The 19,153-nt window shown below is 33.5% G+C and overlaps 1 protein-coding gene across 4 annotated transcripts in view; it reads right to left on the reverse strand.

Annotated features, from left to right (window-relative positions):
• The window catches only part of LOC126769433 (protein PALS1), a 157,094-nt gene that overhangs the window by 11,098 nt on the left and 126,843 nt on the right, over window positions 1–19,153 (reverse strand). The window lies entirely within an intron of this gene.

The raw sequence follows: 19,153 nt of genomic DNA on the forward strand, positions 1-19,153 counted from the left end.
CGCGGGAGTTCAGTATTAAACAATCGATATTAAAACAACGATAAACCGCAGCCAGTTAAATTCACCGAGGAACCATTTATTTCCACAATCACTTCCAATTTGAATTTTAGGAATGAAAGCGGACCCGCCACTTTGAAAGAGCATTCAATTTAACGCGCCCTAGGATTAAATCGCTTTGGAAATTGTCTATTGACTCAATCTGACATTTTAGAATAGTTTTTTTTATATTAACAATACCTATTTAAATAATATTAGTCGGGCCAAAAAAAGTTATTGGGTTTTTTCGTCAGAAAATTCTCAGTAGCAGTCCCGAGTCTGGAAGTGTGTACACTCCCGTGCCTCGGAAAGCACGCAAAGCCGTTGGTCCTGCGCCTGAACTTTTTCCGGTCGTGTCTGATTGCCGTCCTATCGGATTATGAGAGTTAGGAAATAGAGAGTGCACCTTTGTTTGCACACACACTTGCGCACTATAATATCTCCTGCATAGTTGGCTAATCTCTCTTGAGATTGGCCACAGTGGCCGAAATCGGTCTAGAGGACATTATTATTATTATATTAGTCTATTAAAATACAAGTGGATTTGGATGATTAATAGAGTAACTAATTTTACATTTAATTTAATCCTGTAACGTGACAATTAAAAAAGCTTATGAACCTCGATTTAAATAAAAAAATATTTAATGTTGATATCGATTTCATATAAAAATTATCCGTGATATGGAATGGTTTATAAAACTGAGGTCATATTAACTGTAACAATATTTCATTTTCTCGTGTCGTCGCACAAATACTAGCTTTAAATAATATAGATCAAATTAATGCGGACCGAGATAGTCCGGTAGTGATCCAATATTAGGTGTTTGTACCAACCTCATCCATTATTCTACCACTAAACATGGTAACCACTAAACATGGCATTTCTACCACAAAAGCCGAGATGGCCCAGTGGTAAGAACGCGTGAATCTTAACCGATGATCGTGGGTTCAAATCCGGGCAAGCACCACTGAATTTTCATGTGCTTAATTTGTGATTATAATTCATCTCGTGCTTTACGGTGAAGGAAAACATCGTGAGGAAACCTGCATGTGTCTAATTTCACTGAAGTTCTGCCACATGTGAATTCTACCAACCCGCATTGGAGCAGCGTGGTGGAATAAGCTCCAAACCTTCTCCTCAAAAAGAGGAGAGGAGGCCTTTAGCCCAGCAGTGGGACATTCACAGGCTGTTACGGTTACGGTTACGGAAACATTAATACCCTGCATTGCTGCGTTCTGGTTTGAACAGTCGGTGAGTTAGTGTAATTACAGGCACAAGGAATGCAAGACATCATTTAGTTACGGAGGCATTCGTAAGGTATGAATTCGTTTATAGTCCTTACAGTACCACTTAACATCAATGGATAAATTTCCTGGCCTCGCTCCTTAAAATAAATAAAAAAAACCTCAGTAGCTAACAGCGATGTAAAATTCGAAGGTTCAATCTTGACCGCTTTGGACTATTGTCGTCCGCACTCGATCACAATTTTTACGCTCAATTAAAGGAAATAAACGAAATATTAAAATTTATTTGAAAGCAAGCAAGCATTCTGTGCTTTATTTTTTAAGTTTTTTAAGTAAAAACAACTTCTTGAAATTTGCATGTGTCAGATATATCGGAGAACAAACTCGCATGCAGGAATGTGCTCCAAACCTTTTTGAAAGAACCCTCTCTCCTTTACATACCAGTATTTATTATTACGCTATTTCTTTACTTCTAATAAATGATTTAAAATAAATTTCTATATTTTTCTATATTTGTTTTCCTCTTAATAAAAACCAATCATGCTATTGAAACAGAATCAGAAATGATCTTCATACTTCGGTATTTCATTGTTATCTGTATGTCAAATGTTTTCAAAGAATTATCTACAACTATAGTTTATATATTTTGCGAATTAACACCTAAGATAATTCAGGATTATCAAATATTTAACGTTGGTGGTTAGCATAACAGAAGCTATTTGAGTAAATATCATAAGACCTTGTAATATGTTGTTACATGCTATGTATATAGGCTGTTACATGACAGTTACAGGGCTGCCAACCTTACGTTTCTAAGCCGAATTTACTCTTTTCAGTTTGAGATACATGTTCCACATATTACCGCCAAGTGAAATAAATTTAAACTATAATTACATGGCTGACTATGATTCCAGTTCCCAATGTGGAATTATTCTTTAAAAACAAACTCGCTAAACTTGGAAGATGTGTTATTGACTGCAATAAGTATTATGTTTGAAGGAGACAAGCTATCAAAATACGGTAGCACCGTAAGACTATTTATCATTTTAATATTTGGTCATCGAGAGTCAAAATCGTTTCTTACGAAATAGGTTTACGTATGCATCATGTGTCTGATTGGTTAATTGTCAAATAGAATCACAATCACGTTCAAGTTGAAAGCATGATCTTGATTAAGAGAACACGCCTTCGGCTTCCACTGTAAGTGGTGAAAGTGAATGTTTGACAATCAGCTTGACAGTCAGGTCAAGTCATATGCGCTGATACCGTCCTGATACAAAATTAAGACTACGAAAGATTTCTATTGAAATAATTTATTGTAATTATTTTTTAATATCAATTATTTATTTATTCATTCTTATAAATACATACGTAATATAATAAGGAGGGAAGGAAAATATAGGAAGTGCCCTTAAGTCGTTTGTCGCAGTTCTTAGTATATATAGTATATGTATTAATGAACTTAATAAAAAAAAAAAACGCTAACGAATAAGATCAATAAAAAAAAGTGCCTCATATCAAACGGACAGTCAGTTGTCGGCAATGCACTTTTTAAAGAACGTAAAATTTTATATAATTAAAAACAAACGCTTGATGTTACATAGTCCTCATCAGTATACCCGTGTTACACTGCTGGTTAGAAGCCGCGGAAGCACAAGACAAACATAAATACAGACCCGCATGTCTTACACAAATATTTTCCCGCGGTCCACCCAGATATAATTATATAAAAGAATGACAAGCAAAACAACAATGTTACCACCATTCAAATTTTTTATTAAAGCCTATACCCACATGTACCCAGTACGTCACATTGACTGAGACCTATCGCTAAACGACACTACAAAAACTACTGAAGCATACAAAGAGTATGAGATAAAGGCAGTAAGAATAGATTTTAAGAGATTTTAGAGAGAAAAAGAAGATTGCAAATTATATACGATTTACTGTCAAATTGTGTCAGACATTTTTTGTCTTGTATTATCGACTATCAAGGAATTACCAAAATTTGTGAAACTTTTGTGAAAGTGAAACTTTTAGTCTGGTGGGTTACAGAGGTATTGCGATGGAATTTCATTGTAATACTGCTTACAACGAAATATATATATACAATACGCGAAGTTATTATTAACGCAACGACGTCGGAGAAGAAAGCTAGCAAAATAGAAAAAATACTACTAATATATATTATTTTTCTTTCTCCAACAAACTAGTGTTTGACTTGTGATTCAATTTTACATAAACCTTGTAAGCCTTTATGTGTGTAAAATATTTTCACATGCCGCATTTTATATCGCTATGTAAGCGATCGTTAATTTTAATTATCGTTAACCCGTGTAAAGGACCATCGATGATACAAATTATTTTCGTTCGTAAAAGCATATTTTATAATGAATTTGCACACGACATTTGATGATCGGATACAGGGGGATTTAATCAGAATTTGAATAATTGGAGACAAGAAACAAAACGTCACGCACACCTATTGGACTATAATTTGATGTTACTACGACAAATCCCACCTACGTACGAAGCGCTTTGAATCCACATTCATCATTCGCACTGCGAAACTATGGAATGCTTTGCCACATTCATCATTCGCACTGCGAAACTATGGAATGCTTTGCCTGAGTCCGTATTTCCTGATAGGTACAACGTTGGTGTCTTTAAATCCAGAGTGAACAGGTTTCTTTTAGGCAAGCGTGCTCCGTCTTAGACCGTGTCGATGCTTAAGATCAGGCAAGTCAACGGTCAAACAATTGCCTATTAAGTGTAAAAAAAATCCTTCTCGAAGCATCCCGGAGTTTAGAAGTTGAGTGTTTACCACCCGCGTTTCGGAAAGCATACAACCGTTGGTCCTGAACCTGATCTATCCGGTCGTGTCCGATCGCCAAATCGGATTATGACAGTGTCACAATAGAGTGCACCTGTGTCTGCGCACGCACTTGTGCACTCTATTCTCTATTTATTGAAAACGCTGTGATCGAAATCGTTCAGGAAACATGAACAAAAGAATCTCCACTTTTATAATAAAGGTTACTACGACTTATTACGAGTTATATATTGAGAACACGGGGATATATAGTTTATTTTTTGTTAAAAACACAAACTACATAATATGTAAAAAATACAGAGTAGGTGATAAAATATTGTAATAGTTTATTTTCATTTTATTCAAATAAAATATGGAAAGTTACGAGTCGCAGATCTTATAATTTTAAACGAACAAATGTTTTATATTTCGTAATCATTCATTCCGTTTATTAATAATTTGGTTTAAATTTTAGTATTCATATTTATTAAGTTTATCTATAAAGGTGTATATTCAAAAATAAAGCAATAAGGCAACTTTTTATAAATAATAATGAGACGAGCGAAGCTCAGTTGCCCAGGTTGCAATCTGTAGATAATATAACAACAATAAATTGTTACGCGAGAAACTCACTTTTTTTCTTACGAGTATATTTATGTTTCTTTGTTTCGTCTGCTGTTCTAAGCTATTCATTTAATTGAGGTGAAACCTTGTACAGTTGTTGAAACTTGCATGTAGGTTCCAGGTATGTTACCATCACCGTACAAAAGATAGAAATCATCATCATCACCCTTTTCGCGTCCACTGCTGGACATATGTCTCTCCAATGGCACGCCATCTCGATTTTCAGCTCTTAATCTCCAACCGCTGCCACCTCCAGCTAGGTGGAGTGACGATATACGCAAGGTGGCTGGCAGCGGTTGGAAAAGATGGAAAAGATCATCAGATTTTTGGCAGACGTGTGTGTGTTTATACTAACACTGTATCCTGATTAAAAATATATAATATATAAAATATCCTATTGATCGTTAATTAACATTTCCATTGTCGCTGTCCAATTACAAAATTTTGCAAAACCGTTGTTATTAAACGAAACAGATATTTTTTTAAATTGAAAAATATTTCGACAAGAAATCGTTTTTTCAGACATTCAGTTTAACTAGTAAACATATTTTTTACGAAAAAACCGAAAACAATACAATTTAGTTTTGTAGTTATTGGGTTTTTATGGTCTATTTATTTATATATATACTTGCAACGTATGAATATTCTATTCTAAATATGTATATCATCATGTTCTAATAAAATAATTTCATAGAAAATAAAACAATTATGAACAGGATCAAAAAATAATCTTATCGGTCCCCCGAATTCTTATGCAAGGTTCTTGACGTCATAGTCCAGGGGGACGCCCTTACCTCCCTGGGGGTGTCGACGTTTGCATGACGTATTCATGCAAAAACAGTGTTACTCGAGGTCAGCTACATATTGCATATATGCATAGATACACGTATTATATTACTTTAGTGATTTGAAACAACGATAGCAACTGACCTATGAAACGATTATGATTTTTTTAAACAACATTGATCAAATATTTAATTTTAAAATAAATCATTGATATGTCAAACGCCATCGAAAGCGTAAACGTTCAATTAAAATGACGTCAAAATACTTATCAATGGCTTTTATTTTTGCATTGTGTACATTCATCACATTATTGTATTCGTATAAAATATATTATGTACTTACGAACTTCAATGTTTCCATATACGTATGCCACCATTTTAGGACTAATCTCGATAGAAGATTTTAAATTCCAGCATTTTAAGTGTTATATGACGTCATTAAAACTATTTTAGACAGCGAGTAAATGGACCACCATATGGTGAGTAGTAACCACCTTAAGTAAATATCACTTCTTACATTGAATACGTCAGCCACCACGGGATCTAAGACGTTTGGTCTCTTGTGCCTGTTATAATACTAGTTTATTTACCCTTTACAAAGGTACAAGTTACAATAGGTAACCAGTGACAACCCCAGAAATTATTCAGTCTTAACATATTCGAATCGAATTAGATTTCACACGACTACCCCCGATCAATAGCCACCTTGGGAATTGTACTTAATCTTGGTACTTTTATCATTTAGCATAACTGCAGTAAGGACAAAGGTATCTTCATTAAGCTTCATCTTCACGAGCTAATTAGCAGAAACACAGATGATTTCTATGAAAGGCCGCGCGAATAAAAGATGACTTTTTTAACTCGACGGATTATCCGAAAATGCTTCTATATTTTATAGACATTCTAAATTCATGATCCCACTTTATATAAAGCCTTTAGCATTTGGAGATGTCATTTTGTAATTATGATTTTCAAAACATAACGATGTTCTGAACTTAAAAATGAATGGAGTGATTTTGATGTCGTTTTTATTTTCCTTTTGATAACAGTAGCGCTATGTAATAACAAACTCAAAAGTCACCGCAGAAAACGGTCGTGAAATTTCACAAAGTGATATGCGACATTAATCATTATAATTATAATATTTCAAAAATACACGCATCAAAATAGTATATCAACATACGTCGGTTGTCTGCTTTACGGGTGAGTAATGAAGGAGTTCTTATCTAATAGCAACGCAGGAATGATAGAATGTGTCAGTAACAACCTGTCCCACTGCTGGGCTAAGGCCCCCTCTCCATTTTGAGGAGGATATTCCATATAATAATAGCCGAGATGGCTCAGTGGTTAGAACGCGTGAATCTTAACCGATGATCATGGGTTTCATCATGGATGACCCGGGCAAGCACCACTGAATTTTCATGTGCTTAATTTGTATTTATAATTCATCTCGTGCTTGACGGTGAAGGAAAACACCGTGAGGAAACCTGCATGTGTCGAATTTCACTGAAATACTGCCACATGTGTATTCTACCAACCCGCATTGGAACAGCGTGGTGGAATGAGCTTCAAACCTTCTAATGTGTCAACTTTGCCTAAAATTAAAGATTATTTGAAGAACAATAAACATTGTTATTTTTCTTAATTTAAAATAACAAACACTTCAAAACATAACTTTTTTTTCCTTTAAAGGCAGTGTCAGACTGTCGTCATTGTGAATAGATGTCATCCATATTTTATTTCACTACATAACCACTCAACTCGCTGCATGTTAAGCGACTGGAAATTATGGTGTTTACGTTTGAAAATGTGAAAATATTCCCTGATATTCAGTTAGTTTTATTTTTGTAGCATTAATTTTGTCAGTTAAACAACCATATTACTTATTAAAAAATGGCAATTTACACCGACGAGTAAATATTATTTAATGCGTTGTGAAATCGTGCATTAATGATGTTCGTGATACCATTTTATTATAAGAAAGTAATTTAACTATCAATATTTTTTTATTTAATCAATGTGCTGAAAATAACTACGAATTATTTTCTATAATAGATTGTATTGTCGCTAGCACCAACTGTGTGCAAGATTTGAGCTCAATAGATTGGATTAAACTCTTTTAAATTTTTTTCACAAGATTTGACCCACACATACATAATATGTGAAGGTAAATAAATTTGTGACATCGACCACATTGTTGCGGGTTTAAAAGTAGATGCCACACTTCGGTCCATAATAGGTGTGATAGCACACCTTGGTAATGAAACGATCGCCTCGTGGCTATTTCTTTTTATACTGAAAATTTGTAAACAATTACAACACATAGTAAAAACAAATCCCGCTGAGTTATCGTCGGTTCCGATAGTAGTTTCTAATTTGACAATCAATGAGTAAGTGTAATGCTTCTATGTTGAACAAAAATTTTTTATTTAATATAAAACTATATATCTTAAATAATAATAATATCAATAAATAAGCAAACGAAGGGCACGATAACACTTTTGTGGAGACTACAAGATAACATTAAAAAAATCTATGTATTAATAAAGTCGATCGCGTGAAAAAAAAATAAGCAAACAAACACACGTTTGTATGTATAATACAATATTAGTATACATGACAAATATTAGTTTAGCGTTGGTCATGTAAACAAAAAAAAAATACGTAAAATTATTTAATAATATCTTAATAATTTAACAATTTTATCTACTCAGTTTGTATATTTTTTTAAAGAAATTAACTAATAATTTAAAATATGCTCCATAAACTTGTTTATAAAGCTTTTCAACCAAACATTTATTCTGTTTTCTTTTCCTGGTTTGTTATAAGAAAAATTTTAGTTTCGAATTTTAATTACTGAAATGTTTTAATAAATCTTTTTATTTCAGCTACGTCTGGTTTCCAGTTTCAACGCTTTCTAACATTTCATAGACATTTTCAGCGGAATTATTCTTTGAGATATGATTTTTCAAAATTTAACCCTTAAATAGAGTAACCATAACTTTAATTAGTAAAATTTAGGCATAATGAGACTAAAATTTCAAAGTTGAATTTTAATACAGCGCGTTTCCGTAACGTAACGTTTCTGACACATTTGTGTGAAAAATAGGTTTCACTTTTGATTCGTGTAGTGTGTTGATATTCACATGTTTAAAAAATATGTACTCAAAACAATTGTTTTATTCACATTTATATTATTTACATTATTCTTTATTTTGCTGGAAATATCTTATTAAGGTTCTCAATTATGTATGAAGCTACGGGTCCAAGATACTTGTACCATACTAGTTTAACAAAAAAGAAAACTTGTTCATGAGAACTCACCGAATACGCCTTTATTCTTTCTGGGTCAACGTCGTGTTGCGAGCGCGTCTGCGCGCGCGGCGATGACGATACCATGATCTATAGATCACGAATCGCTCACAATACACTAACTGTGTCGACACATATCACTAAAATTTCATTTCGAAGTGTTGAATGGCTTAGACTTTGTACGTTAAATGTATTGTCGTATATCTAATGCCAATTAAATAATATTAAAAAAATACTCCCTTTTTTTTGTTTGTCAGAGCTTCGGTCAAACAAACAAAATTTATAGTCGAAAAATTCAGTAGAAGCTATTTCCACAAAGACTTTCCAGCCATAATAACTAAATAGATAATACCAAAAAATAACCAATTAACATCAGAATTATATATTCTTGCAAAGTATTAAACTGACAGTTCACAGTTTGAAATTTTAGTTCTATAGTTTCGCGTGTGTGTCGTGCCGAACACGTCCAACACGAATATACAACAAACGAAGTACAATAAATTAAATATGTAATTATGAAACAACAGTGAAAGGAATAAGGGTCAAGTTCAAGTACCGCAATGATAGCGTTTTTGTAAGTAATAAATAAAATAACGTGTAGAAAAACTGAATTCTGCGTCTACCTCGTTAGTCTTGTAGCTATCTTATGAGGCTGGAGATCCTGAAGTCCGGGGTTTTAATGCCAGATCTGGCGATTAAAACTTATTGGACTTTTCTGACAGGAAATTCTCACTAACGAGCCGCAGTTTGGAAGTGTGCCACACTGTTACACTCTCGTACCTCGGAAAGAACGTTAAGCCGTTGATCTCTCGCAGATTTAACTGAATTATCTCTGATAACAATTAAATGCCGTCTCATCGTATTATCGGAGTAAAGAAATGGACGTTGAAGTCAAATTAGCGTGTTAATGAAAATTACTCAATTTTTTTAAAGTTTTATTTCGTTACATTTATTAAAACTTACGTAGAATATGCAAATAGTATGTGCTATAGAGAGACGATAGTATATCAACGGTAACCGCACTGGGTTACCAATCACGGAGTTGTATCAAATACATACAAAGTTAAAAACTAGTTGATCAAATCAATCAGCCACTTGCACCAATTGACCTCATCATAAAATTGGTAAGTAATATATAAAAAGTCTTATATTTTAGTTTCTTTGCGTATTAAATGCGTACACGCATCGTTTTCCATTGAATTGAGGTTTCGTACAGTTGTAGTTGCGCGCTTGCGTGAAAGTTTTTGCGTATCGAATATTTGTTTACAAATTTAAAGAAAACATAGCAAGGCATGTCACGCTTCATTCAATTAAATTCGTTTAACCTTCAATTAAAAAAGATATAACGTACCAAATATTATATATGCGAACGTGTGTTTATATGTTTGTTACACTTTTACGACTTAACTACTCAACCTGAAATTTTTAGCAGGCGTGCAGAAAAGAACATAGGGTTACCTGCCTCCGCCCACCGTCACACGAGGGCGGAAACAATTTAAAAGTGAAAAAAGGAAATTGACCGCCTGTTACTGACAAGGGGTAATGGCATTTTCTCTTAATAACTGTCAGGTTTCCCTATGAGGTTTTCCTTAGCAGACATACACTTTACTAACCTAACCTTCGGTTAAAGTTTAACTATCCAGCGGAATTAAGTTTAGGACATAACAAATGTATGCATCGTCAGAATGTTTCAGCCTCCAGTTGTTTGTTCTGCACGTAGCGAATCAATCACGGAGAGTATTACGTACGAACTGGTATCGTGTTTGTCGAATATGTTACGTAATGAGAGTGTATCTATTGCATATTGATACGAATGTAAGATGGCTGCCCACATCACAGTGGACAGTTATGTAGATTTAAACTATACATATGCTAATTTAGGAAGAATAATTATAATTACACATAGTATGCGTGTTAACCTGCTGTAATGACATATCGTTTAAATAAAGATAAACGTATATCCAAACATATATCCAATTGAGATTACTATGTTTTTTTCTGTACCCCTAACAACGTGTGTTTAAAATTTTATAATGATCGGTTTAGTAGATGAATCGTGAAAGCATAACAAAAAAACAAACAAACTAACTTTTACATAATATATGAATACATATCTAAGAGTCAGCTAGCAATTTACAATCATATAAATGAATTCGTATAGGTCAAATTTATTTGCAAATTTCCTAGCAAGTTCCTCTCGGTAGACTTACCATCCCAAATCTATTGTTTCAAGTTTAATTACAAGATGCATGATTTATGGAATGGGGACCAGATACCTACTTCAGATAGGCTCAGGTTAGAGGTTCATTTAAAGCGCGTGTAAAATTACGTAAATTATCAATTTCACTCAGTCGTTTTTTTTGAGTGCTATTCGCATTTTCAATAAATAGTTCAACTGAACCGCAACCTCGAAGGTAACACGTAGAAAATGGTCAATGTTGTGAGTCGAATAGTATCGCGTAAACGAATGTACTGAAAGATGCCCCAAGATACCCCGACAACGTGGATTGGCGCACTTAAATCGTAATATCATGATCGTATTAAACGTGTTTCACTGTATATAATGTCCTCCAGACCGATTTCGACCACGGGAGATTAGCCAACTGCGCAGGACATATTATAGTGCACAAGTGTGTGTGCAAACACAGGTCTCATAATCCGATGAGACGGCAATCCGACACGACCGGAAAGAGTTCAGAACCAACGGCTTTACGTGCTTTGCGAGGCACGGTAGTGTACACACTTCCAACTTCCAGGCTCCGGGCGACTACTGAGATTTTTCTGACAGAAAAACCCAAAAACTTTTTATTGGCCGACCTGGGAATTGAACGCAGGACCTCCGGGTCTGTGGCCTTACATCAAGCCACTAGACCAACGAGGCAGAAAATATATATACATAAGTAGTTACTACATACAAATAATACAAATAATCTCATGCAATCTAACGAAATACATAATACAAAGTCCTCTAACTAATGACCCATAAATCATTATATTATAATAATAATAATAAACATAAATATAGTTAATCCCCCGAACTTGATTACTACCTGCTGTTTGATTGATAATTAAGAAAAACAATAACGACCTCCCGTATGAAGGCGAGTGATTACAAGTTCTTTAGCGGTTAAACAATGCTGTGTCTTATGTTTTCGGTGTCAAATCAAAAATTACAGAACGAGAGATCAGTGTCTGAACTGAGAACTGCCGCTAATCAACGTTTATAAGTAAAAAATATCTTTTTTTTATAAAATAGTTAGAAAAACAGCGAACTCGTTCACCATCACCATTGGCGCCGTAAGAAATATTCAGCATTGCTTATATCGCCAATGCGCCACAAATCATGTTATATTCTCCGTGCATATAGTTACACAGACTTACTCGCCCCTCCGATCGGAACAAACAATACTAAGTTTTGCCGTTTGGCGGTAAAATATTCTAATTTTAGTAGGTGGTACCTACACAGAAGGGCTTGCACGAAGCCTCACCGCCAACTATCTTTTTTTTTTTTTTTTTTATAAAATAGGAAGGCGGACGAGCATATGGGCCACCTGATGGTAAGTGGTCACCAAACGCTCTTAGACATTGGCATTGTAAGTAATGTCAACCATCGCTTATATAGCCAATGCGCCACCAACCTTGGGAACTAAGATTTTATGTCCCTTGTGCCTGTAATTACACTGGCTCACTCACCCTTCAAACCGGAACACAACAATATCAAGTATTGCTGTTTTGCGGTAGAATATCTGATGAGTGGGTGGTACCTACCCAGACGAGCTTGCACAAAGCTCTAACACAAATCTTTCTAACACAGTTCATTTATTGAAAAAGGTTGTATAAATTCACTCTAGGTCCATCGGAGCTGGGCAATAACTATAAATGTCCAACAATATGGCGAATTGTATGAATAGAGTTAATAAATGCGTGTTATCGAATTTCAACGCGGGTAAAACTGCGGGGCACAACTACTTTTTTTATAAAATTATGACACGTGTTTGCAATTAATAAATATTCTACAACAACAATAACAAACATAGGAAAATCAACGGTATATTCTCAACACGATAACGCACTTATCCTGTTTTCGTGTCGACATATGTCTAACGATTTGATACGCGCATCAAAATCGGTTATTAACATTTCATGAGTGAGACACAAAGTGAGTTCTGTCAGAAAAGCATTTATTGTTAGATTAGTGTTATCCGTAATATTGGAATTTTCATGTGCTTAATTTGTAATTATAATTCATCTCGTGCTTGACGGTGAAGGAAAACATCGTAAGGAAACCTGCATGTGTCTAATTTCATTGAAATTATGTCACATGTGTATATTTTTTGTCTGTCTATCTGTTTGAAGAAAATCCTTATCTTTGAAATGGCTAGATATTACAAATTGAATTAAATTGAATTATTATATGAAGCATTTCAAGGTTCCGTTTAGTTTTTAATTCATCAAAATCAATTGAGTCTATCAAAAGCTATAAGAAATGCGAATTTTTGTTTTTATCTATACACATATAATGACTTGTCCTAACTGATTCATCAACGCAGAACCACAAGGGTTAGAAACTTGAAATTTTGGCTGTTGATGCCTTTTATGGTGTAAGCACCCAATAGGGAAGGATTTCTAGAAATTCCACCCCTAAAGGGTTAAAATAAGGAATAAATGGTTGTATGGGAACCCGACAATTTAAAGTTACAGGCTATATACACTTTCATTTACAAGCTTCTTTATGACTTTATGACGTAAGAAGAATGATATTAAATATTAAAGCTTTTAAGGATAAATAAATGCATAATTATTTCGTCATTTTTTGAAATTCAGCCTCAAACGGGAGAAATGGAGTGAAACAAAATTAGTATAAAAGTGAAAAAAACATAGTCTGATCTTCTTGAAATTTACTATATTATGCGTTTCTTGGTTATAGTGATTGAATCAGGTGGCAAGACTTTTTATTTTCGTTTTGAAGGGTGAAAATCGGTTTGTATGGATATATTTGCTTAAAAAACTCCATATACATACTTCTGGGTGCAAATGCCGAAAATTTTAAGTGTCACAATTACTTTAAGAATAACACAGAATGAACATAAAGAAAAAAAATCAACATCTCAACCTAATGTATAACTTCTTATATTTAAATCTACTACAAAAAATTAACCAGAAATATATATACGTGATTTTTTTTAAATATTTAATAAGTAATACCATCGAATTTTCATGTGCTTAATTTGTGATTATAATTCATCTCGTGCTTGAAACCTGCATGTGTCTAATTTCACTGAAATTCAGCCACATGTGTATTCCACCAACCCGCATTGAAGCAGCGTGGTGGAATAAGCTTCAAAACCTTCTCCTCAAAAAAGACTGTTTGTCACTGTCACTGTTTGTTTTGTAGTATTGGAGTCTATCTGTCAAAGCTAAAACGTTATTATGGCAGATGGAACCGAGCAATTAAGTTGGAAAAAAAAACAACAGCATTTTCCCCCAGTTCAGTTCAGATATATTTTTTTTCGAATCTATTATTTTTATCACGTTCATAGCAGCTTCGGCTGTAAATTGAAAATATCTAGCAACTATAAAAAAATATTTATGGGAACGCAGACGGGTAAAGGTCATTTGCAGTCTTAGGCCCATCTGGCTTATCCCAGACCATTTCAATGCTTAGGTATTACAATGATGTAAAAATAAATAGCATGACATTAGACATACATACAGTGATAAGGATAACGTAATAGCGTTCGCGCAAGGTTAAATCAAATTAATTCGATAAGCGAGTGAGGTTGCAACGGCGCTGCGGTGAAATATTGTAAATACGTGAAAACTGGTTACAGTGTAGCGTAAACGTAATAACGAACGACGATACAACCGTAATACGAAATACGAATTGTGATACGAGTCCGGTATATAAGGCTTTAATATATAATTTAAATGTAAATCTTATGTTAAATGCGATTTGTGTAAAAACAATTCTGTAAGAATGAAGTGACCGTTACTCGTCCGTGAAATATTGACAACCGACTTATGGTGATATACTATTTTGATGCGTGTATTCTTGAAATTTTATGATTATAATGGTCAATGTCGCGTAACACTTTCCGTCATTACGACCGTAGTGTATGGTGCGTTTCGAGTTTGTTCTTACATTAATAGATAGGGTTTTTTTACACTAAACAATAATATAAAGATTATTAAAAGCGTAGAGTGTATTTCTTGATATACGCAACTACATTTGTTTACAATTTACTTGCATTTCGTTTGTGTAAAGGAACTCTTCTAAGCATTTTTGAACAGATTACACGTAACAGAATTAAATCGAGTGTAAAGCTATCATAGGTTCGGAAAGTAGATTCTACTTAAAATAATAACCGAAAAATTTAGCAATTACAGTTATAAATTTCTACTATTATATACGATTAAATTAATTATTTTATTACGTCTACAATTCTTTTCTTTTTATAGAATAGGTAGGCGGACGAGCATATGGGCCACCTGATGGTATGTGGTCACTAACGCCCATAGACATTGGCATTGTAAGAAATGTTAAACATCGCTTACATCGACAATTCGCTGCAGAAAATTGATGTGCTTTGTCTATTATTACTTTAAATAGCTTAAATACATAACAAAGTATTGTATAACATCACATTCATGCGAAACGAAAACAAAACTAGAGTGTTTGTATTTCAAACAGAATTAAATGTTAACAATTTAGTTTATTTTCTCAAAACTTAAGCGTGTTACATTTCTCGCTTTTTCCTCTTCCATTAACAAGATATACTCGTTGAAATTTTAGAACGAACGTACTTAAAAGGAAACGGCTGAATGCGGCTGTGGAGCTAACGAAGAATTACTTGATCAACAACTCTTATATGGGGAAAACAAGAAAGTTACAATATTTACTATAAATCAAGAGTAAATACAAAGAAAATTCAATATAATAGAAATATATTTCATCAAAGTAAAAACAAAATTATGACAAAAATTATTTAACGTTGTTGACATTTGATCTTTTTTTTCCTCTTTCTGGCATAATCTACGCACGTTGAGCGCAAAATATTCTGCCAATGTCACGTATACTTAAACCTTAGTTCAGTAGTAATAGGTGACAATGACAGTAGAAAATATAATATCACATAGATAAGAAAGAATCTATAAATAAATAAAAGGCAAAGGCAAAACGTTTCAGTGATTTTTTCTCGTTAGTTTTTTCAGCAGATTTTCTTTTATTTTTATTATTGGTAACTATTGACGAACTCTCGTGCTATCAGTAAAAAAAAAAAAAGAGATAAAATTAAAAAATATATATAAAAATTCAATAATGAAATTGTATCCAGTGTCATAAAATTGTCACCTAACAATATGAACTATAGGACCCATACTTCGTTTTGTGTGCTCTTTACGCAATGCACACAAACAAAGTAGTATATATAAATAACAATGATTATATATAGCTTCACGACATTCGCAGTGCCATAAACATCGGATATTATTGGCCAATCAGCTGTCAACAAAAAGACCTTAGATGTCTTTGTCACACATGCAAAGGAGCAGTTTGCGGTTTGCTCAAAGAATAACTCAAAGTTAACGCCTATTCAACATACAAGCATCACGCTTCGATTGATCACATACGACATACCTGAAAAGTACCGGCGGCAATAGAAAATTCCTGACATAATTATCTTACAAGTGCTCTAGGTAATGATTACAAGTAACTAGATATTATGTTAAGGAATAAACAACAAACAAAAACTATATTTTCATATTAGTTTTCTGGTGACGTCAGAACCCTTTTTATTGTTAACAAACATGTAATTTACATGACATGAAAATGACGACTATATTCAACGTCAATTTAAATGTAGGTTAAAGAGTTCGCAACTAACGCGAACTCAGGTTTAAAATAAACATACATTTATTTATCTTTAGTTTAACCGGCCAAAGGATTTTCCAGATTAATTAAAGCACATCGCAAGTTTAACTTTTTAATTTCGAAGCTACACTGTTACGTCTAAAAATATATATCCTATTTAAGACATATTTTGAGGAACTTTATTTCATTAAATAATTTCAATATTAAGAATGTTTTCTAAATTTGAATGTAACGAAGTCATATAAGTATCGATTACGGTTACGGCAGCCATTCTCAACGGAGTATAACTAATTACGCAGGCGATTATAGTAAGTGCACGAGTGTGTGCGCAAACACAAGTGCACTCTCATAGTCTGATAGGATGGCAATCCCATAATGGAGAGCTCAGGCGCAGGACCAATGGCTTTACGTGATCTCCGAAGCACGAACTCTAGGCTGCTACTGCGAATTATTGACAGAAAAAAACCAGTTTCATTTGAATGGGTGCGACCCGGTTTGAATCCAGGACATAAAATATTGGAAGGAAAATAAACTGCGGATATACGAAATATTGATTAAGTAATAATTGAATAATGTAGGTTATGTTTTTCGTTTTGTGTCGGGTACAATAATTTGCCAGTCATTTTATATTGCTAGGTGATTATAAATCTGTGCACGTTTATCTTATAAGTGGTCGTTGCGGTTTTCCTGATATAACATTCGAGTTTTCCTAACCGTCGTCACGAAATTATAGAGAACTTATTATACATATATTCAATGGAAAATTTAAAATAATGCAGTCCTAGTTTAAGAACGTAATAGACCATAATCTGAATTGTTTAATAATTATATAATACTTAATAATAATAATTATCTTTTGCAGATTAAAAGTATTTATAATGACAAAGATTTCGTCATATATACTTCATAGATATTTATTGATATATATAATTTTTTTTGTGTTCTATCAAAAGTACCTTATCGTTATTGTTATGCGAGATATTGATAACCAAGAATGCGCTGTCGATAAAGTTTATTGATACGCGAGATAAATATCTAACATTAAGTGAATATTAAATCAATAAATTTATATTAAATATATTTATTAATCATTTTTAAACGATTTATTCTGAACAATTACAGCGGCACAGATAACAATGTGAATAAATAGGTATTTTATTGTCTTAGATACTAAGATTTTTGTTCTATTAAAACGTAAAGGCAATATTCTATGTATTAAGATGGATCATTCAAGAAATTTCCATCAAAATGGCAGTCTTTTCTTAAATTGGCATATAATTTCGCCCAAAACTGAATGATTTATTAATTTTTAGGCATTTTGTAAGCTGTTAATGAATGATGATTGAATTAAGTAACACTATTAGCTTATTATATTCTAAATTACATTTTTGATTACCTCATTATCGCCTTCATATCTTCGGCATAAGCAGAAATGTTTCAATCTGTCGACTGACATGCAACATTTCGATGTATCCAATAGATACGCGTTCAATGTTTGAATTATTTTCGTCATTGTACACTGTACAAAAATATTTTTAAATTAAAAAAAAACTCATTTTTATCTGTCACTTGGAAACGTCATATCGCGCGGGAGTTTCGGCGCGCTCGAGATATTTTATAGGCCACATTCCATTTTTTTTTCTTAATTTTTATTTTTTTTAAATATTTAAACGGTGTTGCGTCTAGGCTGTCGGACAGGTCTATAAACACTGTGTTATCAGAGGCTGGTTATCTCGATTCTCGAGTTTGTCACGGCAGATATTGTTCAGTCATGTTGATAATCGCCTGGTTTTGTAGTGGGCGTATTTTGTGCGTTTGTTTCTTTTGTTAACACACGACATCTGCGAGCTGCAGAGCTGCTTTTGTTATGAAAAATATGAATATTTTTATTCATTAATTAGTGACATATATCGAGGTTACTTGGAACAGTCAAGAATGACTTTCTTTCTTGACATTTATCAAATTGTTTTGTTGGATTATTGTATTAGTATAATCAAATATGTATTTAACCTCGGAATGAGAGCTATTAGCTATAAGCTTTAATCCTTTATTATTAACAGCACAACGTCGTATAATCTCATTTAAGCGAGTCAAGATACATATATTCAAGGGCATGGGTTACAAAAATCATTTTTTGTAAGTATCTAACATTAATTTTCATTACACAATCAACTCTTTACTATTTTTCTTTGGGAAAGGTCAAGTGTTCACATTACTATTTGATAACTTGAATACCATATTAACACTATTTGATATACAGAATTATATTACAACAGTAGGAGCAATTGTCAAGGGTATAGTACAGTAACAGCCTGTGAATGTCCCACTGCTGGGCTAAGGCCTAATCTCCTTTTTTTGAGGAGAGGGTCTGGAGCTTATTTCACCACGCTGCTCCAATGCGGCTTGGTCGAATACACATGTGAATTTCAGTTGAATTAGACACATGCAATTATCTTCATGGTGTTTTCT

This window comes from Nymphalis io, chromosome 7 (genome assembly GCF_905147045.1).
Source record: "Nymphalis io chromosome 7, ilAglIoxx1.1, whole genome shotgun sequence".
Taxonomy (NCBI): Eukaryota; Metazoa; Arthropoda; class Insecta; order Lepidoptera; family Nymphalidae; genus Nymphalis; species Nymphalis io.